Raw genomic sequence first — 26,187 nt, 5'->3', positions numbered from 1 at the left:
AAATAGATTTCTTTTTTTATTGTCTTTTGTACATAGATCATAAATACATTTATGCCATTTTCAATGTGTTGATTATTTTTACAAATTAGAGTGCTTACATCATACTAATCAACATAGCTTTCACCTCATTTACCCAATTATAGCATTAGGACATTTGTGTTCTACACATGATAGATCCAACTTGAACTTGCAATGTGCTCCCTAGGTGTGGTCCCCCTACTATCCCTTACTGTTCTTCTAAAACACCTACTAAGCTTTACTTTTTATAATGCATTAACATGTTCTCAGTTTAATAATTCTTATAACCCAGCATGATGACTCTAATTTTTTCAAAATCATTTTACCACCTTACTTTATCTTATCTTCCAGTAGATATTACAATATAGGATACTTAGTCCAGAAATACAGAAAGCCCTTACTTATGGATGATAAGTTCTTAGAAATTGTGATTTTAAACAAAACAATGTATAATGAGCATATTTCTGATCTCAAAAACATCATCAAACTTCTAAATAAAGACCCTATTGCTTTTAACATTGAACATTGAATAAAGGTAGTATATACATACACTTCAGAAAGGTTAATAAAAAGAAGCCAGAGAATTATTTGCCCGTTTATTCCATTTCAGGGTGGCGGTGTCCAGGAAGCCTCTCCTGGCAGCCTGGGGCCGAGACAGCAGCTAGCCTTGGAGGGGAGCCATCGGATCATGGGGTGCTCTCACACTCGCTCATACCAGCTCTTGATGGGCCTATGCAGATTGCTAATGAACCTGAGGGGGCCAGCTCTGGGATGTGGGAGGAAACTAAACTTGGGTACAAAGTGCAAACTCCACACAGGTGATGATCTTAGCCAGGAATCCATTTTTTCATCATCATTACAATGAAATGACATTAACCCCATGCCTGTCCCAGAGACCTTTTACCATTAGGTACAATGAATTTAAAACTGCATTTGCATGCTTATTTCAGACATGGGGCCCATACCTGCTTTCTATTTTGTGTAGCCGGAAGGATGTCATAAATTAAAAATCCGCACACAACAAGTAAGTGAGGCGAAGGCTATGTTAACCAGTTTGGTGTAAGCATTCCAAATTATATATAAAGTCAGCACATTATACCCCATAAATGCAGTAACATACACAGTTATGATTTAATAAGAAAAAAAAAAAAACTTAAAAATCCACACAGCCACAGCCTGTTTTGCCTTGACCTGTTTCCTATTTCCTTTGTGTGAGCACATAGAAAGGGCTCACACTGCACACTGGTTTGAAGTTTGAAAATCTCAATCTGTCCCCAACCATTAAAAATATTTACCTCTATGCCCTTGTCCCACAATCATCTAAGCAGCCTTCTCAAATTGACTCCCACACCTGTTCACCATAGAAAGACAAAAATGAAAGCAAATGCTCTTTAAAATCCCTCTTCTTCAACAAGGTCTTCTGTTTTGGAATTCTAAAACGGTTCCTGTTCTATTATCTCACCAGCTGCGGCCTTTAATCTCCTAAAGAGAATAGCTGACATCTCACCAGGCAAAATCCTTGTGCTTACAGCCGCCATAAATATCTCCCCTAAATCCTACTTGATGAATTTCCCTCTGATTGGTAAAGCAGATATGTAATGTGCAAGCAGGGAGCAGAAGAAGATTTGATGATGCTAAACTGAGCCCCTGGAGTGGTCCCAACCTTTCCTCCAAAATTTCACTCTCTTAAAAATTGGAATCCCAAACACAGTAGAAAATGCAGTCAGGATTATCCACTTGCTGACTTTTTTTTAAACTGGTTTTTGATAATGGGCAAACTAAAATTAACTTACAAAACAATCTGAATTTGTTAAAGGTCCAGATGGGAACATGCTTCTTATACAAATCATAATATGCTTCTTTGACCATGTCCTGAAAAGGAAAAACAGAACAAACAAAAAACTCCTGCAATTAAAAAGTAAATCAAGGACTTTCAGTTTTGTACATGAATTTGAAATGACTTTATCCCTGACTCATGTTCTACTTTATTTTTGATTCTTGGGAAATCCTGACCCTGTACTAGATTTTTTTTTTAATAACAAGTTTCCATTTGTAACCATTAGTTGGTCTTTCCACAAGAAATTGGGTTGCTGGAAAGGACCAAGATGAGAAAGAGTATTCCTGGATCAAATGGAACTGGTGCCTGTGGAGGGGCTCAAACTCGGGTAAGCGTTGTCAGTTCTCATTGCCTGCACAAAGGAACTAGATTCTGTGTATTTTTCTTGGTGTTCCTTATGTATAAAAATAAGTGGACTGTAATTGTTGGAGAAAAAAGGTAAAAGTAAATTATTTGGGTGTTTGTTTTCTATTGAGACTTGGAACTTCGTTTATTGCAGGATAAAGCCTTAAGATAATGTTTTGTTATGTTTTGGTTTTGGTAAGCAATGGACAGCCTTTATGGTCTGCTGAACAGGACTGTAATGTAAATAACAAATTAACCAAGAGGTGGGCAAAGAGTCACCCACCCATTCTGACATTCAATCCTTTTTATTTCTACCCCATGGCTAACCAAGAAGTATTGGGACAACGGGGAGTAATAATGTGAAGTTGGAAGATAAATGAAAGATAACTGGTAGCTGAAAATTTCTACTTATTTTATCTTGTGATCTGAGTGATCCGTTTTTGTACGTAGCCCAAACCTTATTACCAATTTAACTCATGCCTGCGCCACAGGTATCCTCCCTCCCCATCCCACTTTAAACTGAATAAGATGGAAAGGTTACTGTGCATTTCGCAAAGGCATTTGAATTCATTAAAGTCTATACTTTGCTCAGAAGAAGGTGTGGTCTTGTTCATTGATCATAGCTGAGAATTTGATTGTGCTGCTCTGTTAACCCAATATATTCTTCTTGAACAACTGGACACTGTTTTCCTTGGCCAGAGGAACTAAGCTCAAGGACTCCAAGTGGAATGTTTCATCTTTATTGGCTTTTAAGGTACTACTATTGAGGACTGAGGTAAACAAAATATAAGAAAGACACTGATGCCCAATCCAGCCTCTTGGAGGAGGCGGAATTCCCCCAGCAAATGCTGCCACACTGCTGATTCAACCACCACTCAGACTGCCATCAGAGGTTACTAGCTTTAGGCTATAAGTTACAGGAAACCTTTCGGCCTCTACTTGGCTATTTATAGAGGAGTTTATAGGTTTCTTCCACAACCCAAGAGAGGAAAATCAAACAAATGTCACCTCTATTATCATGGCAACTAAGTTCCACTCTGAAAATAGAAGCTGGAACCTTAACCCATGAACTAGTAAAGCAATCCTCTGGTATATTTATAATTTGGCAACACTTTTTTACATTTAAGAAAAATTCTTTCAAATTTTAATCCCACTTGTGGATTTGCCTTGATTAGGCTCACCCTCATTTGGTCCCTCTTTGTATTAGGCTAACATTTTAATAATGAACTTCAAGTGAACAGAATTGGATCATTCATAATTCTTTCTTTTTTTCCTTACTTCTTTTATTCCTTTATTCCTTTCCTCTTCCTCCCTCCCCCCTCTTCTTATTGCTCTCTCTCTACATATATATATATATTTATCTTTCACAAATACTAATATAAAACTTATAAAACTACCTGGTAATTTTCTAAGAATTAACTCTCCTAACAACCCTAGGGGGCAAGTACTGTTATTAATCCCATTTTACAGATGAGAAGACTTGATTTATAATATCCTGTCATCATTGGTCTATGCGTGACTCTATTTTATTTCTTCTTTGACCTATTTGTGTCCCTTGACTTATTAATTTGTTAGTAATAAAAGCCAACCTCCCAACTTAAGAATTAGAAGATGCATAATACTTGTATCTAGCTTTACTATTCTCCCAGTCCCACCATGCTGCTGCATCACCCTGACACGCTGAATTTTGTGTTATATTCTTTCCTTGCTTGTTTTTAAAAATAATTTTACCACATATGTATGTTTTTTAAAAAGTGTTCTGGCTCAGTTTTAGTAATCTTTGAACACTGTGAAGAACATCACGTAGTCATCTGAGAACTGGTCATCACTCGGTATCATAGAGTTGCCTATAACTGAAGCTCATTTATTTTCATTGCTATAACACATTCCAGATATACTGCAATTTATGTATCTGTTTCCCTGTTGATGGGCATTTGCTATCTGCTCTTGTTATTACAAAAAGTGCTATTATGAGCATGCTTATATGTTTCTCCAGGTGCACAAAGGTAAGAATTTCCTTTGTATGTGCACCAGGAAAATTGTAGGGTCTATATTTACTAAGTTTCACATGTACCCTTGTAAGATGCACCACAGGTGTAATCCCACCAATCACCCTCCCTCCGCCCATCCTCCTTCCTCCCTCCCTTCCCTCTCCCCCTTCTTTAAAAGATAATGTCAAGTAGATTTCCAATCGGTTAATCAGTTTAAATTAACAATTTTTATATAGTTTAAATTCTTACTTCTTGTCAATAAAGTGATATTCATTACAGTCATGATTTGCTAGTGTTTAATATATACTGCTATAAAACTCAACATCCTTCCATATGGTTTTAGCTGTGTATGTTTCTCCTTCTGTAAAATATCGATTGCTGCATTTGGGTCTGTTTGTATGTCTGTCTATGGAGCTGTTTGACTATTCCTTAGTATTTTATAGAAGTGTTTACATACCCTTGATACTAAACTTTTATTAGTTACAAAATGCAAATAAATTTTGCTCAGGTGGTGGCTTCCTTTTTCACCTTCTTTAAGAATTATTCTGATGAATAGAATTTCTTAATTTTAAAAAGTCAAAATCATAAATCTTTTCTTTTATGGTCTGTACTTTTGTGCCTGGTTAAGAAATCCTTCCTCACCCCAATATTGGAAAAGATAGCCACCTATATTTTTCTACTAAGTATTTTAAAGTTTGCTTTTGACATTCAAGTCCCTAATCCATCTGGAGTTGATTTCTGGGTATGGTGTAAGGGTGGGATCCAATTCATTTTTTTTTTTTTTTTCAAATGGATGACCAATTTTTCCAGTTCCTTTTATTAAATAATCCCTCTTTTCTCCACAGAAATGCCAGGCCACCTCTGCCCTCATTAAAGTTCCACATATACATAGACGTATTTCTGGGCCTTCTGTTCTATTCCATTGGTTCATTGTCTACACCTACAGTGTGATTTTTTTTTATTATTATTAAATCATAGCTGTGTACATTAATGCGATCATGGGGCACCATACATTGGTTTTATAGACCGTTTGACACATTTTCATCACACTGGTTAATATAGCCTTCCTGGCATTTTCTTAGTTATTGTGTTAAGACATTTATATTTTATATTTACTAAGTTTCACATGTACCCTTGTAAGATGCACTACAGGTGTATTCCCACCAATCACCCTCCCTCCAACCATCCTCCTTCCTCCCTCCCTTCCCTCTCCCCCTTCCCCCTATTCTTAGGTTATAACTGGGTTACAGCTTTCATGTGAAAGCCATAAATTAGTTTCATAGTAGGGCTAAGTACATTGGATACTTTTTCTTCCATTCTTGAGATACTTTACTAAGAAGAACATGTTCCAGCTCCATCCATGTAAACATGAAGGAGGTAAAGTCTCCATCTTTCTTTAAGGCTGCATAATATTCCATGGTGTGTACATATACCACAATTTATTAATCCATTCGTGGATCGATGGGCACTTGGGCTTTTTCCATGACTTAGCAATTATGAATAGGGCTGCAATAAACATTCTGGTACAAATATCTTTGTTATGATGTTATGTTTGGTCTTCTGGGTATACACCTAGTAGAGGAATTATAGGATTGAATGGCAGATCTATTTTTAGATCTCTAAGTGTTCTCCAAACATCTTTCCAAAAGGAATGTATTAATTTGCATTCCCACCAGCAGTGTAGAAGTGTTCCCTTTTCTCCACACAGTACTTACTGTCAAAGAAATGGTTACTCATAACCAAGGGACCTGGAGTTGGCTACCTGATATTTCTGTTCACTTTTCTCATTCATAACGCGCAGATTAACAATTCTTACCTCATAAGAATGTTGTGGTGATTAAAAGGAAATCTGCACAAGTATTTTGTAACATAAAATTCTACAAAATATTGTATTTTAGTTTTTCATAAATGTTTTCAGTTTTCTTCTTCTTCTTTTTTTTTTTTTTTTTTTGTCTTTTAGAAATTTTTTATTCTTACCTGGCTTTAAAAATAAAATTTAAAAAATAAATAAATAAAATAAAATGTTATAGCCCAAATAACTTAAATATTCTGGCAGTAGGGTCTGCCATAGGTGAGGCTTTAAACAGTGATTCTACAAAGATGCCAAAGAGATATTTTTTTCCCATCTCTCCTCATTGATTCCTATAGTTTCACCTTCATTTCAAGGCCTATGGTCACAACGTGGCTGTCAGCAATTTCTCAGGCTGTACCTGGCACGGTTCACATCCAGTCACATCTAGCTCCTTCCAGGTGGCCCCTGGAGAAGAGAGAGGAAGCTTCTTCCCTGGGCGTCCATCCAAGGGTAAAATTCTGTTTCATGACTCATGGGTCTCAGTGGGGCATGTGCTGGGTCCTCATCTAACCACTGGGCAGACAGGATGGGACCTGAGGGTGGACCTCCTTCCTCTAGCAGTGCTTTTCAACCTTTTTTTTTATTTCGCAGCACACTTGAACCTAAGTTGAACTTCCGGGGCACACTTAAATTATGTTGATCTAAAACAGAAGCAAAAAACAGAATGTATTTACTGTGCTTTGAACTTCTTTCACAAATAATTTAAATGAATGCTCTTTAAAAACTTTCAGGGCACATCTAAGATCACCTCACTTGCACCAGCCACACACCAGTTGAAAAATCACTGCTCTAAAGTGTGTGCAGAGGATTGAAAATCTGGTTTCTATTACTAAAAGGAAGTAGAGAATAAATCCCGGGGGTGGGGGCACCCATAGTAAATGGTAATTACATTTTCATTTTAATTTTTTAACAAAATAATACATGCATATGGTCACAGATTAAGTAACACTGAAGAATTTACAGTGAAAAAGCAATAGCCACTCTCCCCAACACGAATAGCCTCAGCAAAACTCTTAACTACTGTAGGAAAATGTTTTAACTCCATCTGCATTGGGTTCTCCTGTGACAGCTGTCCTAACTCTAGATGAGCAATACCTCATTTCTTCATGAAATCAGCTTTATACAAATTTTCACTCCTTTCAAATTTTGGTGGTAATGTTACTTTAAAATATTTTATTGTTTACCTTTGTAACTTTACATATATACTTATGCTTCTTTTCTTATTTATTTTAATTAGTATTTCAACTTTCTTCTATGAAAAAATTTAGCCATCTTTTCCCCTCCTCCAACCCACTCCTTTTACTTCCTCTGTCAAATGTATTTTGACTTTGGCATCATCAACATCGTGCACATTCATCTGGTCACTATGTTTAACCTTATAAGAAACCATAAAACTCTTTTTCAAAGTAGCTATACCAATGTACACTCCCACTGTGAAAATGTATGAGAATTCCAGTTATCCCACAACCTCACCAATGTGCGTTACTGTCAGTCATTTTTAATTTTAGCCATTTTGGTGAGTGTAAATGATATTTCATTATGGGTTTTATTTGCATTTTGTGATGAATAATGATGTTGAGCATTTTGTCATGTGTATGTGGCCCTTTGGATATTCTTTTTAATAAAATTTTTCCTCAAGTTTCAATTTTCCAGTGTTTCATCCAAGTGCCCATCAACACATGAATAGATTAATAAACTGTAGTATATGTAAAAAAAAATTGATTTATATGCATTTTTTCTTTCATTTGTAGGAGGTTTTATATATTCTGGACAGAAGTTGTTTTCAGACATATGTGTTATGACTGTCTTGTTGCATACTATAGCTTGCCTCTTTACTTTCTTCATTGTGTTTTTACATGAACACAAGTATTTAAATGTAAATAAATCCGTATTTTCAGTCTTTTCATTTATGATCATTTAATCATTTATGATAAGTGCCTATTTAAAAAATATTTCTCTACTCCCAAGTTTATAAAGCTATTCTCCTATATTTTCATCTAAAAGCTTTGTTTTACTTTCTCTATTTATGTTTACAATCCATTGCAAATTTTTAATTCTGATATAGGACAAGAGACAACAGTATCACTTTTATTGAAAAGTCTATTCTCTCCACTGAATCAACTGACTCTGTATTTGTTGTCTTTTCTTGGACTCTATATTCTATTCCATTTTATCTACTTCTCTAGCCTTATACCAATACCACACTGCCATAATTACAGTTTATACTATGATTTTTTTTTAAGACAAAGTCTCACTCTATTGTCTGAGCCAGAGTGCCATTGCCTCAGCTTAGCTTACAGCAACTTCAAACTCCTGGGCTCAGGCAATCCTCCTGAGTAGCTGGGACTACAGGCATCCACAACCACACTAGGGTAATTCTATTTTTAGTAGAGACAAGGTTCTTACTGTTGTTTAGGCTAATCTCAAGCAATCCGCCCACCTTGACCTCCCAGAGTCCTAGATGTGAGCCACGGCACCTGGCCATATGCTGTGAATCTTAAAATAAGATTAAGAGTTGCGATTTTGTCCTTTTTTTTCAGAATTATTTTGGCAACTAGGTCTTTTACATTTCTATATACATTTTGGAAACAACTTGTCAATTTCTACAAAAAAATCTTGGTACTAATTGATAGAGAGTGCATTGATTCTACAGTTCAAGTTGTGTAGACTTGAGATCTGAAGAAAACTGAATTACCAATCCATATCCATAAATATGGTATGTCCCTCTCTTTATCTTCAACTATTTTAGATGCATTCGTTTTTTTCTTACAAATGTCTGTACTTTTAAGTCTTGCAAAATTTTCACTAAATTTCTTCCTAGGTATTTGATATTTTTCTGCTTTTGTAAATGGTATTTAAAATTTTATTTTTCTGATTTATTTACCTCAAGTATATAAAATACTCAAATTTCATATTTGACCTTGTAGCCAATGTGCTGGGAGAATGGGGATCAAAGACCCCATTCTTGGCAAAAGAAAGCACCCCCAGTAAAAGAGGAAAACTAAAAAGTAAGCTGAATGAGTCAGAACTAAGAAAAGTTAGCTAGTTTACATTTAAGCTAGCTATTGCTAGCAAGCTTCTTGCCTTTTCTGATTTCTAGCCTGTTGGGGATACAACTTACAAAAACCCTGTGAGCGCTCTGAGAAGAATAATGGTCATAGAAAGGCTATGACAAGTCTTGTTTTATTTATTTATTTATTTTTTTGCCTGGAGCTGGGTTTGATCCCGCCACCTCTGGCATATGGAGCCTGTACCCTACCCCTTTGAGCCACAGGCGCTGCCCATAAACTTTTTTTTTTTTTGCAGTTTTTGGCTGGGGCTAGGTTTGAACTTGCCATGTCCAGCATATGGAGCCGGTGCCCTACTTCTTTGAGCCACAGGCACAGCCCTGGCCACGACAAATCTTAAGAAAAGATACATCTTCTAGGGCAGTGGTTCTCAACCTTCCTAATGCTGCAACCCTTTAATACAGTTCCTCATGTTTTGGTGACCCCCAGCCATAAAATTATTTTTGTTGCTACTTCATGACTGTAATTTTACTACTGTTACGAATTGTAATGTAAATATCTGGTATGCAGGATGTATTTTCATTGTTACAAAGGGGTCATGACCTGATCCACAGGTTGAGAACCACTGTTCTAGGGTGTTTCCTGCCCATTAAACAGGCAAAAGCATATACCCATTGTGGAGATTTGCATTTGCCTGAGGCAGAGACCAAGGGAGTAGCTCAAGCTCTGAGATATGGGCAGAAGAGCTTATATCTCTTATTGCAGAGGAAAATCCTCTGTGGTGGTGATGGGAGGAAAATGCCTCCCTCCCACTGATCCCTCAGAGGAGATTAATGCTGGTTGCATTTTACTCCACAGAGAACTAGTGGAGCTTAATGTCTCCCTAGAAATCTGTGTGTGTGACCTCAAGCAGGAGGCTCTCCCAATACAAGGCTCAGATTTCAGATTGAAGGCTACCCTTAAGGTTAATAATAATAACAATAGGAGCTAATGTGATAGATCCGAGAAACTGCTGATGTCTTTGTTCCCTCCCTCATCTTACCCTCTGGGCAAATAGACTTCAATAAAATCAGAATGGAGCAAACCCTCTGGGCCGTTGCTGGATTCCCACAATGGGCAATGGACCCCTGAGTTCCCACTTCTAATTCTACTCTATGTCTCTTGTCTTTCTTTATCTTTGCTTCTAAGAAGCAAACTTTATATTTATATTTATAACTTTATATTTCTTCAGTGGATCACAGGTCTCAGCAAATGCTGCTCTCAGGGCTGGACCCTGACACAATGTTCTGGCTAGCATCACTTATTATTCCAAATAGGTATTTTTTCCAGTTTCTTTTAATTTCATATGTACATACCCAATTACTTCATCTATGAATAACAATTTTTTTGTTTCCTTCTATTTTCTCTAATGTTTTTTTTCTTTTTTTCTGCCTTTCTTGCTTATTCTGATTTCCTTAGCTTTATTTTCCATGAGCTTTCAGCTTTAGTTTTTAACTTCAAGACTCTATTATTTTTCTGTTTTAGAACATTTTACACTTATGGATGCAATAACATTTCAGATTTCTCAAGTTACATTATTTTTATGTTGTTTTTGTTTTCAGAATTTTCTTTTCTATGACTAGGTTTTCTGTTTTGATTTTTTAATAACCTTTCTCTTTAATGACGTTTTTCTTCTGTATCTAGTAATCTTTACTTGTTCATTTATATTTAAGAAATAACTACTTAGCTAGTAAGAATCTCCTCTGTTGCCATGTCTCTTTTCCCCTCAGTCTCTTTCTTGAATGAGAATATGCCTGGCTGCCAGCAGAATCTAGAACAGAGCATGTCAGTTGATCAGCTTTCTTTCAGGCAAGTAAAGAAAGCTAACTCTTTGACTGTTGCTTCTTGTCCTATAAGATGTAATAAGAAGAATTAAACCTGTGATGAGGCACCTACTCAAGACACATTTTCAAATGGCTTGTTCCATTTCGTGATAGAGGAAGCCTGCATGTCTGGATAAGAAATGACAGCCTGGTTGCCCATGCCAGGTAGGAGACAACTATTCCTCATGAATCACTCTTTCAATGAATCCCCTTATTTTTCTTCCTTGCTTACATTTGATCCTACAACCATATGTGTTGTCACTTCTTTGAAGCTCTGAGCTTCTGAGCAGTGGCTCTCCAAGGTACTGTCTTTTTGTGTTTATTCTTTTTTTTTTTTTTTGAGACAGAATCTCAAGCTGTCACCCTGGGTAGAGTGCCGTGGCATCATAGCTTATTGCAACCTCCAACTTGGGCTCAAGTGATCCTCTTGCCTCATTTTTTTTATTTTTTAGTAGAGAAAGGGTCTCACTTTTGCTCAGGCTGGTCTCGAACTCATGAGCTCAAGCAATGCACCCACTTCGGTCTCCCAGAGTGCTAGGATTACAGGCATGAGCCACTGAACCTGGGCTTGTTTATTCTTATATAAATACAAGTATGTGTTTGCATAAATACCCACATAAATACATATATGTACATATATTATATGCATGTTTTATATGTGTAAAATTGAACATATGAGAAATATATATGATATGCAAGTTTCATATATGTCTTTATTGTGTATGTGTGTACATATATATCCATATATGTAATGTTTTTTTATTAGGCTCGTAGGAAGAACCAAAGGGGAATGCAAGTCTGCTATCTTGAGCCAGAAACTTGATTCTTTTTTTTGCATAATATATTATCAAACTATAAATTTCAACTTCTTAAAATTGAAAATCATATATTTTTTTAAATTATTACTAAACTATATCACTGATGGGGGAAATATTAGATAGATCTCTAGTGTTTTTGTACATCTTGCCTGGTAAGATTTTTTTCAGGATTATATTTTCAAGAATGTGTGTAAAGAGACTTAGAAAATAGAAGGTGTCTTTTTCTGGAGCAATGAACAGGTTTGTTTGCTGTCTGAGATAATAAAGGGAATTCCTATTGCCAAAGGTTGGGAATATGTGCTAGTCACCTATCACAAACTATCGGGATCTCCTACACTCTATCCCTTAGCTGTGGTGCTAACCTTGGAGCATACAGTATCCACCTGGACTGCTCTGCATCTCTCAGTGAGACTTCTGGGACAAGGAAAATCAGATAGGAAGCTCTGCCGTCTTCTGCACTATGTGTGATAAAGTCTTTTGTCTCTAACCCAGGAGATTTGTGTCTTCCACAAGAGTTCTTGAAATCACATCAGCCTCACTTGTTAGCTTACAAATAGAGTAAAATTTGAGAACAATGTATAATATATAGTACAGGTCTAAAGTTAACCAAAATACCAAGATTTAGTATTTAATACAAATTGAAACCACTAATTCTACCTACTAAACTTTAGTTACTATCATTTCACTTGACCTAGGGAGTTTATGATGTTCATATTAAATCTCTTTTATAGTCAATTTAGAGAGTTGCTAGAGGGGATTAGAACTAAAGAACTATATTCAATCTACCATTATTAACTAAAGACCTACATTAATATGGGAAAGTCAACATCTCAAACAACACAAAAACAGGAATAGAATCTGTTAAAAAAAAAAATTATTACCTTGAGCCATAGGGTCTGAAGACGTATGCAGAGAAATATACTCATTTTTTTAACTATATATTTTTGACTTTTCAGTGAAGCTTCAGTGTTCTCATCATGTACAGACATTGTTTTGTATGTTGAGGATTAAACTAGTTTAAAATCGTGGTATATAAGGAAAAAAAATCATTGGACACATAGCAACAAAGCAAACCAAAAAACTAAATATGTTAAAATGGTTTGTATGAGTGAAGGGAATAATTTGGGGTGATATTTTCTTATAGTTTTCAAATTTCCTATATGCATAATTTTTAATCATAAAAATATTATAAACTTAATTTTGAAAGTGAGATGATGAAGGAGAAACAACTATAAAACATCAACATGAGATCAAGTGTTCGATTCCAAACCAATGTCTAAGAAACATATAGTGGCTAGTTCAGGCAAAGACCAATTTTCTGCACCATCTTGTCCTCCAACACTCAAATGAAAATTTGCATTTGCAGGCGGCGCCTGTGGCTCAGTGAGTAGGGCGCCAGCCCCATATGCCGAGGGTGGCGGGCTCAAACCCAGCCCCGGCCAAACTGCAACAAAAAAGAAATAGCCGGGCGTTGTGGCGGGCGCCTGTAGTCCCAGCTGCTCGGGAGGCTGAGGCAAGAGAATCGCGTAAGCCCAAGAGTTAGAGGTTGCTGTGAGCCGTGTGACGCCACGGCACTTTACCGAGGGCGGTACAGTAAGACTCTGTCTCTACAAAAAAAGAAAAGAAAGAAAATTTGCATTTGCAGTATTGACCAGAAGCCTCTTAAAATCCTGAAACCTCAAAGAAAGACACAGCTCTATTTACTCCATGAGACTTTGCTACGGGCATTTTTAATAAATATCATTCAAAAAGTGTTGAAATAAATATAGCCTAGATTGATTCAAAGTTAAAGAAGAAAACCCACCTTCCTTCTGTACTTTAAGTAACACTACAAGGTAAGGCTCTTTGGGAATCTGGCAGGAAACACATCCTAGAGTCCAGTGCTCACTGAGTTATTATGGTTCAAGGAAGTACATTGTCCTTTTCATTATCTTTCAGAATTCTTACCTTTTATTTTAAATTAATTTACTATTTCAAAAGCACCAATGATATTCTTGCATATTTTTGTACTAAGAAAAATCTTCATCTGTGAGCACACTCTGTGGGATGGTAGAGTGTAAGTGCTCAAGGCAATCAGAATCTACAGTTGGAAATTTGAACTTATACCCAGCTTTTAATGCAACTATGATAAAGGCTCCAGCTTGTCTGGGGATATCTGGTAAAAAGGCAGTGTCAGCTTCCAGACACGTGTTTGCATGAGGACTGAGATTTCTAGGAGACAACTGGTCCCAAGAGAGGTCAGATCCAGGAATGATTAGGTTGGCTTAGTAAAAATGCCTTAGTCATAGGATGAGGAAGAAGATTCTGAATATAGCCAGCGTAAGATTTATTCCTATAGTAACCTCAATTCAGCTTAGTCTGAGTATTATGGAAATTGAGGAGTTCTAAGTAAATGCTGAAATAGTTGTTTTACTTTGTGGCATAAGTTATTTTGCTTTGAAATCCCTAGCAGAACGTAACAGAAACAGAGTCTGTCCCCACCACCTTTTCACAGAGTATAAGTCATCATGCATCCTTGGCACCCTGAAGTCATCAGCATGGTGCCTGGCAGAGCTGGCACTGTGTCCACAATGCCTTGCCAATCATCTGAGGGTCAGTCAGGATGCCATGCCATGACTTGGGAATCAGTGATGGACTCAAAGTACCCAGAAGTGGAATAAAGGTGGCATCAGGGACAGGCTTTTATGCCCAGCTCAGCATTAGCACCTGCCAGTAGGAGGCTGCTGAATTAGACCCAATATAATGTCAAGTCTAGCACAACAGAAACCTACCTGCCATGGCTAGTAGAGCAGTAACAGACAGCTGTGCCCAGCAATGTGAGATCCAACTTATTTGTGGCCATGTAAGACTGCAAGGCAAGATCTCCCACAGAAAAAGAACTTCCAGAGGTCTTATGTCAGCATAAAAGAGCATAAGATAGGGTGGCACTTGTGGCTCAAAGGAGTAGGGGGCCAGCCCCATATGCCAGAGGTGGCGGATTCAAACCCAGCCCTGGCAAGAAACTGCAAAAAAAAAAAAAAAAGAAGAGCAGAAGATAGTGACATTTGAGTCTTTAATATTAGCATACATCTCAGACAAACACAGGGAAAAGAGAACTTGAGAAATCTAGCCTATATAATTAGTTGTTTTCCAGTTAGGAAAGACTGCCATTAGCCATGGTGCTCACTATTAGATGTTAGGCAAAGCTAGAAGTGTAAAGAAATAGTGTCTAAATGCTCCACGTAGATGATCGATTCTATAGGAGCCTTAGAAAGTCACAGTATTAGGATGTTACAATGATAGAAATCAAGTAGACAAACCTTCTGATGTTCGAACCAGCAGAGATAAGAAAGCTGGACAGGCAGTAAAATAAATCTTCTGACCTCTAGTCCAGAATCCTGATATACACCATGAAGATTCAGGAGACCAAATGAGAAATGATACACCTTGGCTTGGGCAGCGCTTGTGGCTCAAAGGAGTAGGCGCCAGCCCCATATGCTGGAGGTGGTGGGTTCAAACCTCAGCCCTGGCCAAAAACTGCAAAAACAAAAAAGACATACCTTGGCTTTTGAGCCTAGACAGCCTCAGCAAATAACTTATCTTTAGTCATTCTGTACAAATATAAACAAAGCTGAGGATTTGTATAAGAATTGTCAAAATGCTCTCTCATTGAATGTGAATGTGTGTGTGTGTGTTCTGTTAGTTTGGAAGTGTACATTCCTAAATTGATTTCTGATATAACTTCTTAAAATTAGAAATATCATTAGAATCAGATTCAGAACAGAAAGCATTTGCACAATTTTTTGTTTTCTCTTAGGAAAAGATGAAGAAAACACGGTGGGAAATGAAGAAGGAAGGCAGGCAAACAAAAACAAGAAAGAGAGTAAGGAATTAAATAAGACAGTTAGCTGGCAGAGGAGAAAGAGCTAAACTGGAGTCTGCTGGTGAATGAGCTTGGTGGGTAGAGCTCCCCAGAGAGTATATTGAATGTGAAGTACATCTGTTTCAACTGGTGTGATTTACTTGACATAAGTGACAGCCCGAAACGGAAATAATAATCATCTGTCAAACAATCACTTTGTTTCTTGACTGTCCTGGCTGTTGTTTTCTTTTTTTTAACCTAACCTGCCTGTTTCCTTGACCAGTCAAGTGGAAACAGACAACCCGCCTTGTGCATGTTAACACAGGCTCTCTTGAGTCAATGGCTCAGAAGTCTGAGTCACTGCCCTGAGAACCCCAGAGTCTAACTTTTCCCCTCTTCTAAATTAGAATGGGATGGCCTCTGTTTATACTTGCATTAAATAGAACCACATGATTGCAACCTTTCCACTGGGGGTTGTTAGCGGAGGCTTTATTGGTGTGAGCCAGTGTCCTTGACTGCAGGGCAGCTCTGGTTGCTGAGGTGCACTCTCGATGTGCTGTTTTCCTCATGAGTTCTGTTTCGTGGCTTTCTCCTAGAGGCCTGAGTCTATATTCTGAAGAAGGAAAGAAAGCCATGACTACTTCTACTTGACTCAGCTGTCTCTGCCACCGCACCCTCACTGCTCTGTAGTTGGAGCTTTTCATGTGAAGCCTGAAGTCTCCACAGAGGAAAGCTAAAAGATTCTCTTTCACTTGTCCTAGGAAAAAAATAATGAACATATTCATGATACCTGGTAGCAGCTTACTGTAAGTCTGGGGTTCTTCGTGGCACATGAATCAAGTTGGAAAGTTTCTTATGGGCGTCTTCCCTTTACTTAGAAGATTTTCTCCCCTTGAACTTTCATCTACCCCTTTCAAGGCCCAGCTTAGCTGTCACTGGCTTCAAGGTGTCCTCCTTGGTCCCCTCCACACACTCCACCTGAAAAGCCACATTTTTGGAATTATCTTTCCCTCCTCTGTATCCTTAGCAGCTGAATTCTGTATTCCCTGCTGCATACCATGCTGATGGCACTTACAAATGTGTCAGCTCCCTGATGACAAGACCTATGCTTTAACCATCTTCATATTTCCAGTGGAGTAATAAATATTAAATTAAATCAAACTGGCAGAAGGCTAATCAGAAAGGCCTGAGGTAGAGGTAGGGAGAAGAGATGGGAGAGGTTCTTGGTAGTTGAAAAGAACATAGAGACAGAAAGAGGAGGAGACAAGATTTGTTCATCTTATCATGGAGAAGGATAGAAGTTGTTTCCACTACAAAGAAGTGCTCACAGGGAGGACCACTCAGATGAAGACAGAACAGCAATGCCTTGTGCTTTGTCACCACTCATGCTGTGGAATGATGATCCTGTTCTTCTCTCCAAGCTCCAGGATCTGAGATGAAATTCCCTGAGTCTCCTCCTCTCTTTGTTTCCATATATATTTTTTCTTTTTTTTAATTTCAAAATATTAAGGGGATACGAATGTTTTTGATTACATGGATGGCTTGACTTTTGTAATACTTGAGTCAGGGCTATAAATGTGCCTTGATTTTGAGTTTTACTTCCCTCTGTACACATATGTGCTTGTTGGTTAGTTCAATTTAATAATGAGTACATGGAGTACATGTGGTGATTGTTTTTTCAATCTTGAGATACTTCACTTTGGAGAACGGTCTCCGGTTCCATCAAAATCTTTGCAAACGGCATTAGTTCATCGTTTTTATGGCTGAATAGTACCCCATGGCTCCGTATATCACATTTTATTAATCCACTCATGAACTGATAGACACCTGGGTTGATCTGACATCTTTGCAATTGCGAAATTGTACTGCAATAGACATGTAAGTGTGGGTGTCTTTTTGATAAAATGACTTTCCTTTGGGTAGATACCCAGTAGTAGATGTGGTAAGTCTGCTTTTAGTTCTTTGAGGAATCTCCATATTGCTTTTCATAGAAGTTGTACTAATTTGCAGTCCTATCAACAATATATAAGTGTTTCTTTTTTTTTTTCTCTGCATCCATACCTACATGAACTGTTTTTGGACTTTTTAATAAAAGCCATTCTAAGAAGGGTAAGATGATATGTCATTGTGTTTTTAATTTTGCATTTCCCTGATGATTAATGATGATGAACATTTTTCATATGTTTATTGGACAACTGTTTTTCTCCTTTTGAGAAGTTTCTGTTTGTGTCTTTTACTCACCTTTTAGTGGGATTGTTGGGAATTTGTGTGTGTGTGTTTTTGTTTTGTTTTGTTTTGTTTGAGACAGAGTCTCACTATGTTGCCCTCAGTAGAGTGCTGTGGCATCATAGCTCACAGCAACCTCAAACTCTTGGGCTCAAGCAATTCTCTTGTCTCAGCCTCCCAAATAGCTGGGACTACAGGCACCTAAATGCCCAGCTATTTTTAGAGACAAGGTCTCGCTCTGGCTCAGGCTGGTCTTGAACCTGTGAGCTCAGGGCAATCCACCCACCTTGGCCTTCTAGAGTGCTAGGATGTTCGGGATATTTTTGCTGATTTTTAAAGTTCTTTGTAGTGTTATAAGCTCTTTATTGGATGTATAGCTTGCTAATATTTTATCCTCCTTTTAATTGTAAATAACACATAATTGTCCTTAGATTACAAAAATATACAGTTAGCATTGTATGTATGGTCTTATTTTTCATCTATATTGTATGAAAAAATAGATATATATATATAGTTTAAATGAATACAGGGAGTGAGCTTTTTGACTTTGCATTTCCCTTCTTTTATAATCAAATAAACAAATTTATTATGAAATCTCAAAAAAGATTCTGAGTCCTCAAACTGGGAAGAAAGATGTGCTGTTCATAAGCAACAGGGGCTGAGAAGGCAAACCACAGGCCAGTGCTTAGGGTCCCAGGGGGTGACAAAGGACAGCTTTGTACCAAGAAATACTCTTTGAGGATTTACATGTGATTAAATGTCTTCCCAACCTCAGAACCCCCCCCACTCCCTCCCCACCACACATACACTCAGTAATCTGTTTCTACAACTTCACTGCCTCTCAGCCTCCTACCTCCTCCTCCAAGATGGGACTCACAAAGAGGAACTTGAGAAGGGGCAGTCCTGGTCCCCCTCCTGACAAGGTTTGGGAAAGAAACAGACGGACCCTGCCATTCTGATACTTCAGAGGAAGGCAAAAGTCATTTGTAATCTGTTTTATACACATTCATCTTATCAGATCCTTGCAACAATAACCCAGCAAAGACTAAAAGGAACTTTGCATTATCTGGCCCCAGATAATAAAAAAAAAAGTTTTATTTAAAGAAACTTAGGGATAAAAAGTGTTCTGGGAATTGTCCATGGTTGGTCATACAGTTGGTGAAAGGGCAGCCTGGCCTTCTCCCTCCAAAGATCAATGTTGGTATCTCCACTTCCTCCTGCCTCTGAGTTCACTCAGAATGGTTCTATGCTATTAACATGGAAACTATTTATTGGGTACATTATGGGCTTAACAGACTTTTGTGAACTGGATTGACCTAGGGAACTAACCATCAGACATGACTTTGTTTCACTGGAAAAAAATTTGCTCTGGGTTCTAAACAGCTGATTTACATACAATATTTTAGTACACAGCTCATTTTAAATTGAGGACTGCCTGTACTAAGCTTTTAGCTTCCAAGGATAGAAAGATAGTCCCTTTTATTTTTCCTGTTCTGCTTTTGGAAACTACCAACAAGGGTGCCAATTAGCACCAGATGAGACAGGGACTGTGTGATGTGGAGCTCTGACCACTGGGAACTGGAATGAATCCACTAATGTATTAAGCAATCAAAGAGCCAGAAGTTGGGCAGGCTTCAAGTTTGGCACAATGTAAACTTCTCATTCATAAAGGACCAACTTCAGAGACACAGAATCTGTCCCTTCTCCACTCACTGCCTATGAGGAACAGCATGGGTACCAGAAATCTGGAGCTCTAGTACCTTTGAGGCTGTAGACTGTTATCTGCATGTTGTCTTTCATTTTGAACTTGAACAAAACTTTACAGAATAATTAAGGAAAGGTACAAATGCTTATTTGTCATGGAAACTTAGATTTTTTAAGGGTATGATTCTCATTTATCTGGCTATATTTCTGGATATCTCAATTTTTGAAATTATAACTTTGCATATGTACAAAGTTGAGAGTGGAAATGAAACATCAGATAGGTTAACTTGAAATCAAAGGTAATTCAGACTTAAATACCATTATTACATTGACCAAAAATGTAGAAAAGTAAAGCAATGTAGGAATTTTTATTGATACTATCTAGATACTATCTATCTACTATTTGTTCGTCTCAATTAGCCAGCCATGTGCCTTCAATGCCTAGTTAGCTTTCTGAATGTTGTAACCTGCCACTCATTGCCCAATTCATCAGCCTTCCCAAGCAGGGATCTAAGCCACCCAGAGGTCCTCAAACTGTGGCCCGTAGGCCACATGTGGCGGTGTGATTGTATTTGTTCCCATTTTGTTTTTTTACTTCAAAATAAGATATGTGCAGTGTGCATAGGAATTTGTTCATAGTTTTTTTTTTTTTTTTTAAACTGTAATCCAGCCCTCCAATAGGCTGAGGGACAGTGAACTGGCCCCCTGTTTAAAAAGTTGGAGGACGCCTGCTGTAGACAGTTGATGAAGTTTTGCCTCAGCTTCATAAAAGCCTATATTTAATAGAAATTGTCATGTTTTGCCCATAAATTAATGGGTTATTTTATTAGTATTAGTATTAATTATTATTTTGTAGCATTCATTGGGCTAAAGAGACGATGAATCTCTTATTTATTCAGGGGAAAGTGACTGAGGGATTCTGTCCAGTCAAAACAAGGGCTGAGGAATCAGTATCTCAACACTTACCTCTGGCACACCAGTTTGGAAGCTCTAACGTAAAGGATAGTTAAGAAACCTTTGGAGATTCCATGCCTTCTTTTCACAGAAATCCACTGGGATTTGACCACTATTGTGTGACTTGGGTATCATGGTTCACCACCTTCCAGATCATAAACTGATACAAGAATGCCAGTCTCTTGGTTTACAGCACTGAGATGGCTCTGAGTTCTGAGGTGATCAACTGTCCCAGGTTGGCCAAGACTGAGGAACTCTCATGACATGAAATTTTCAGTGCTAATACCAGGACATTCCCCTACTTACTTTGTATTAAAATACTCTCTTAAAGAAACAAAGCAAAGAGGAGGCAGAGTTTCTGCTCTCATAAGCCCAAGTGTTTGCTGTGGTCTTCCCTCTACACTAGAACCAGAGGCAGCAACCCCACGAGTGAGTCATAGAATCCAGATCATCCATGGTGTCAGAAGCTGAAGCCTCTGACTTTTCTTATAAAATGTTTTCCTTTGTAGGGTTGTTTTTGCCAGTTGCATTAGGAAATAGTAAGCTGGAATCAAGTGGCATGAATAAATGCTAGTACTAGGCAAATGATTCGTGCAAAGGCTTCATTGGAAACATCCAGACTCATAACAATAGTAGTGCTGACATGACTACCTCTTGCCTGAGAAACTCCTAAACATGGCCTCAGGGCTGTACTTCTTTCATCAGCCCTTAGTCCTTTAATTTAATTATGAGCTACAAGAAAACTTCTTAAGGAGGCAATGTGTGTACCAAACAGTGTTCAGAGGACACTCTGTTCACAAATTTTATGACAGTCAGCACTGTTTGAATTACATGTTCTAATATGAGATGGGTGGACTGGTGTGGGAGAAATAAGAGCCACCATCTCCCTCCTTCCCCACCCAGACTTAAACCAAAATTGTTTTTGAGGTTCAAAAATATTCACATGACAGCTTTCTATGTTTGGCTGGAGAAGACTGAATGTAATGCCAATAAAATTGCCTCTTCTATCTTTCATGTTAATGCAGCTATCACAAGAGATGCTACAGCCCTGGCTCTTCCCCTCATGAAGAGCTACTGTTCTGTAGTGAACATTTATTGAGCACCTACTATGTGCACCAAACCAGGCTTTGTCCTCAGGCAATGAGAAATTAGTAAGATAAAATCTTTTCCCTCAATGGGCTTGGTGCCGTAGCACAGTGGTTACTGTGCCAGCCACATACACCGAGGGTGCCAGGTTCAAACCCAGCGCAGGCCAGTTAAACAACAGCTAAATAACCACAACAAAAAATAGCTGGACATTGTGGAGGGCATCTGTAGCCCTAGTTCCAGCTACTCGGGGGGCAGAGGCAAGAGAATCCCTTGAGCCCAAGAGTTTGCGATTACTGTGAGCTGTGACGCCACGGCTCTCTACCAAGGGTGACATAGTGAGACTCTGTCTCAAAAAAAAAGTCGTTTCCCTCAATGCACACACCATGTCTTGAAGACGAAGCTGTCTTAAGCAAGTGACTTTCATACAAAGCACAATAAAATCTACAAAGTAGAAATGTAGAAAGAGGAAATAAAAAAGGAAGAAATGTCATTTGAGCTGGTATCATTTGGCAGGCTAGTTATACAGGATTCACCATGTCAGCGAAAGGGGTGAAATTTGAAGTTCTAAAAACAAATACCAGAAAGTCTTTTCCCTTGCCCTCGTTCACTAAGATGAAAATGGCCTTGCTTATCAGAAATCCATGTCATACAAAAGCTCTCTTTTCTGAATGAACATTGACCTTGAAGTCAGACAGACTTGCATTTGAATTCCATCTCTACCACATATGAGCTATATGACTCTGGGAAAATTACTTAGCTTCTCTAATTCTATTTTCTACACTATGAAAGGAAATTATTAATAATAACAAAAAACAATTTTGTTAATGTAGAAAAGGGTAAAATGAGGTAATATATGTAAAATTACCTCATACAGATCTTATACAAATTAGATAATTAAATATGTGTATGTGTGTGTTTATAAAAATATATACAGAGAGAGAGACTTAATTCTTAGGGTTACCTGTCCATCTCTTTCTGGTTTCTTATGAGATTCACTGTGCATACACCAAAGTTCAAAGTTATTACTGTGAGATGACTTATATCATACTCTTGTGTATGTGTAATAGCGTCAATTTATTATTAAGGAAATTAACAAATACATTTAAAACTTGTGTCAAATCAAATTAGATTCATTGCTTAGTATGTTTTGTTTTATGGGACATGGTGGAGTTCTTCCTGGTTAGAGGAGATTCTGGAAGAAAGAAAAGCTACATCAATCTGTGGACAACCAAAAACCTAAGGGGGGGGGAGCATGAATAGTGCCTTATATTATAATTAAATATTATAATTATAATATTATTCCAATGAAAGCTAGTACATAAGCCTCTTTTAAATGTCTTTCATAGTATCTTTGGTTGCTGATAATTGGTCAAATGTAAAAACTGTTTGAACATACTAAACACCACTTTTTATGGTACAGCTTTATTCTGGTGGAGAAAATGCTAGAGGGGATCACAATATATGTAACATTTGGCACATTTTAGTGATAAGATTGCAGTGATTTTTTTTCCTCATGAATGTATTCCATATGCTAATTTGAGACTCGGATGTGAGGAGGTGGATTTACATAAGCCAGAGGTTCAGGGTTCAGCAGGTGAGATCTAATATCTCCACATGTCTAATGTCTTCTCCTCCCATCTTTAGCCATCTTTTCCATTGCTTATTTCTTCTCACCATGAGTAATATTTTTTTATTTCAGTTTTTCCTCCTCAAGAAATATCCATCTTCAGCAAATAAAAAAACCCACTCTTTGTTAAACTACAAAAACCACATTATGCTTCCTTTTTAGACTCAAATATGAAGAAGAGCCATGGTATAAGCAGAGTTTGGTAGAGGTAGAAAGAGGCGTGGAGGAAGGAAAGAGAAGAGAGGCAAGCATGGCTCCTATTCCTCTCTTTTGCTGGCCCACAGATCATTTTCTCCTCCAAGTCTCTGAGCACTTGCAGATCCATTGTGTGAAACTGCTGTGCTTTCTACCTGCTTTCTGTTGTATTAGAAAGAGACCAGGGCTTAAACACATTTCAGTGTGTGACCTAGAAACTTCAGGGCTTGAGACATCTCACTGAGTGATACTAGAAGATAAGTAACAAGTCACATCTTTATCAAGTCTTTTTTTTAAGTATTCCATAAATTTTCTTTTGCTGGATAAGTCAAATACTTGTAATTTTTTACCTCTGGCATTTTAGCAAAATAACACCACTTTTTTGTTGAAAAGAATTCTGTGATCTTCAGCACATTTTCCATGCTCTATTACTGGCTCCGTTTCTTTGGGAGTTTTGTCAAAATTATCACAATGTTCATTGTTATAGTAGTTCTTTTATTTTTATGAAATGCTGAAATTTCTTTTTAAAAACCTTTAAAATTTTAACTAATAAATATATTAAATGTCTGGAAAAAGTAACCTACCTCCTTTCATTCATTTATTCATTTATATAACATTATTTATTTAGCTCCTACCATGTAACTAGTAATGTATGCCTAATGAGAATACAGTAGGCATACAAAAAAAAAGAAAAAAAAAGAAAAATTTAAAAAACCAAATCCTCTCCATCATGAATTTTACAACATTCTGTGAGGAGAGAGGCAAAGATAAAAAATAAACAATTGGACTATGTAATATCTCAGAGAAAAATACTGAGGATCAAAGAGTTGGGAGGTGCTGGATGACAACAGTGTAGTTTTTAAATAGAATGGTCATGGGCCTCTGAGAATGTGCTATTGAGTAAAAGCCAGAAAGGTCATTTTATAAAAAGGACACCTGCACCACAATGTTTCTGGCAGCACACCTCACATTCACAAAGATGTGGAAACAACCCAAGTGCCCACCAATATATGAATGGATTAATAAAATGTTCCATATGCATACTATGGAATACTACTCAGCCATAAGAGAGCCACATAAGATCTAGTATATTTTGTGACAATCTGGATGGAACTGGAAACCATTCTTCTAAGTGAAACATCGTAAGAATGGAGAAACATACACAAGTACTCTATACCAAATTGGAACAAGTTGATCAACACTTAAGTGCAAGTGTAGCAGTAAATCTCATTGAAAATCAAGCCAGAGTGGGCAGAAGTAGGGATGGGTAACTCACACTTTTTTTTTTTTTTTGTATTTTATTTTTATTTTATTTTTATTATTATTTTTTTTTTTATTGTTGGGGATTCATTGAGGGTACAATAAGCCAGTTACACTGATTACAATTGTTAGGTAAAGTCCCTCTTGCAATCATGTCTTGCCCCCATAAAGTGTGACACACACTGAGGCCCCACCCCCCTCCCTCCATCCCTCTTTCTGCTTCCCCCCCCATAACCTTAATTGTCATTAATTGTCCTCATATCAAGATTGAGTACATAGGATTCATGCTTCTCCATTCTTGTGATGCTTTACTAAGAATAATGTCTTCCACTTCCATCCAGGTTAATACGAAGGATGTAAAGTCTCCATTTTTTTTAATGGCTGAATAGTATTCCATGGTATACATATACCACAGCTTGTTAATCCATTCCTGGGTGGGTGGGTATTTAGGCTCTTTCCACATTTTGGCGATTGTAAATTGAGCTGCAATAAACAGTCTAGTACAAGTGTCCTTATGATAAAAGGATTTTTTTCCTTCTGGGTAGATGCCCAGTAATGGGATTGCAGGATCGAATGGGAGGTCTAGGTTGAGTGCTTTGATGTTTCTCCATACTTCCTTCCAGAAGGGTTGTACTAGTTTGCAGTCCCACCAGCAGTGTAAAAGTGTTCCCTTCTCTCCACATCCACGCCAGCATCTGCAGTTTTCTGATTTTGTGATGTGGGCCATTCTCACTGGGGTTAGATGATATCTCAGGGATGTTTTGATTTGCATTTCTCTAATATATAGAGATGATGAACATTTTTTCATGTGTTTGTTAGCCATTCGTCTGTCGTCTTTAGAGAAAGTTCTATTCATGTCTCTTGCCCATTGATATAAGGGATTGTTGGCTTTTTTCATGTGGATTAATTTGAGTTCTCTATAGATCCTAGTTATCAAGCTTTTGTCTGATTGAAAATATGCAAATATCCTTTCCCATTGTGTGGGTTGTCTCTTTGCTTTGGTTATTGTCTCCTTAGCTGTACAGAAGCTTTTCAGTTTAATGAAGTCCCATTTGTTTATTTTTGTTGTTGTTGCAATTGCCATGGCAGTCTTCTTCGTGAAGTCTTCCCCCAGGCCAATATTTTCCAGTGTTTTTCCTATGCTTTCTTTGAGGATTTTTATTGTTTCATGCCTTAAATTTAAGTCCTTTATCCATCTTGAGTCAATTTTTGTGAGTGGGGAAAGGTGTGGGTCCAGTTTCAGTCTTTTACATGTAGACATCCAGTTCTCCCAACACCATTTATTGAATAGGGTGTCTTTCCCCCAAGGTAAGTTCTTGTTTGGTTTATCGAAGATTAGGTGGTTGTAAGATGTTAGTTTCATTTCTTGGTGTTCAATTCGATTCCAAGTGTCTATGTCTCTGTTTTTGTGCCAGTACCATGCTGTCTTGAAAACTATGGCTTTGTAGTACAGACTAAAATCTGGTATGCTGAGGCCCCCAGCTTTATTTTTGTTACAGAGAACTGCCTTAGCTATACGGGGTTTTTTCCGGTTCCATACAAAACGCAGAATCATTTTTT

General features: G+C 37.6%; 1 long non-coding RNA gene across 3 annotated transcripts in view; it reads right to left on the bottom strand.

Annotated features, from left to right (window-relative positions):
• Positions 1 to 26,187, bottom strand: part of LOC128597644 (uncharacterized) — a 95,119-nt gene that overhangs the window by 11,406 nt on the left and 57,526 nt on the right. Inside the window, exons 3-4 of one of the 3 annotated variants that reach the window (XR_008383306.1) lie at positions 6,402 to 6,684; positions 1,812 to 1,890 (exon numbers count right to left, since the gene is read on the bottom strand). The exons of 1 other annotated variant lie outside the window; for it this stretch is intronic. This is a non-coding gene — a long non-coding RNA (uncharacterized LOC128597644). The remainder of the gene's footprint in view (positions 1 to 1,811; positions 1,891 to 6,401; positions 6,685 to 26,187) is intronic. One more of the 3 variants, XR_008383307.1, reaches the window with a different exon arrangement.

The sequence above is a fragment of the Nycticebus coucang genome, chromosome 10 (assembly GCF_027406575.1).
Source record: "Nycticebus coucang isolate mNycCou1 chromosome 10, mNycCou1.pri, whole genome shotgun sequence".
NCBI lineage: Eukaryota > Metazoa > Chordata > Mammalia > Primates > Lorisidae > Nycticebus > Nycticebus coucang.
Note: the sequence above shows the minus strand (reverse complement) of the source record. Positions and strands in the feature narration are given on the sequence as shown.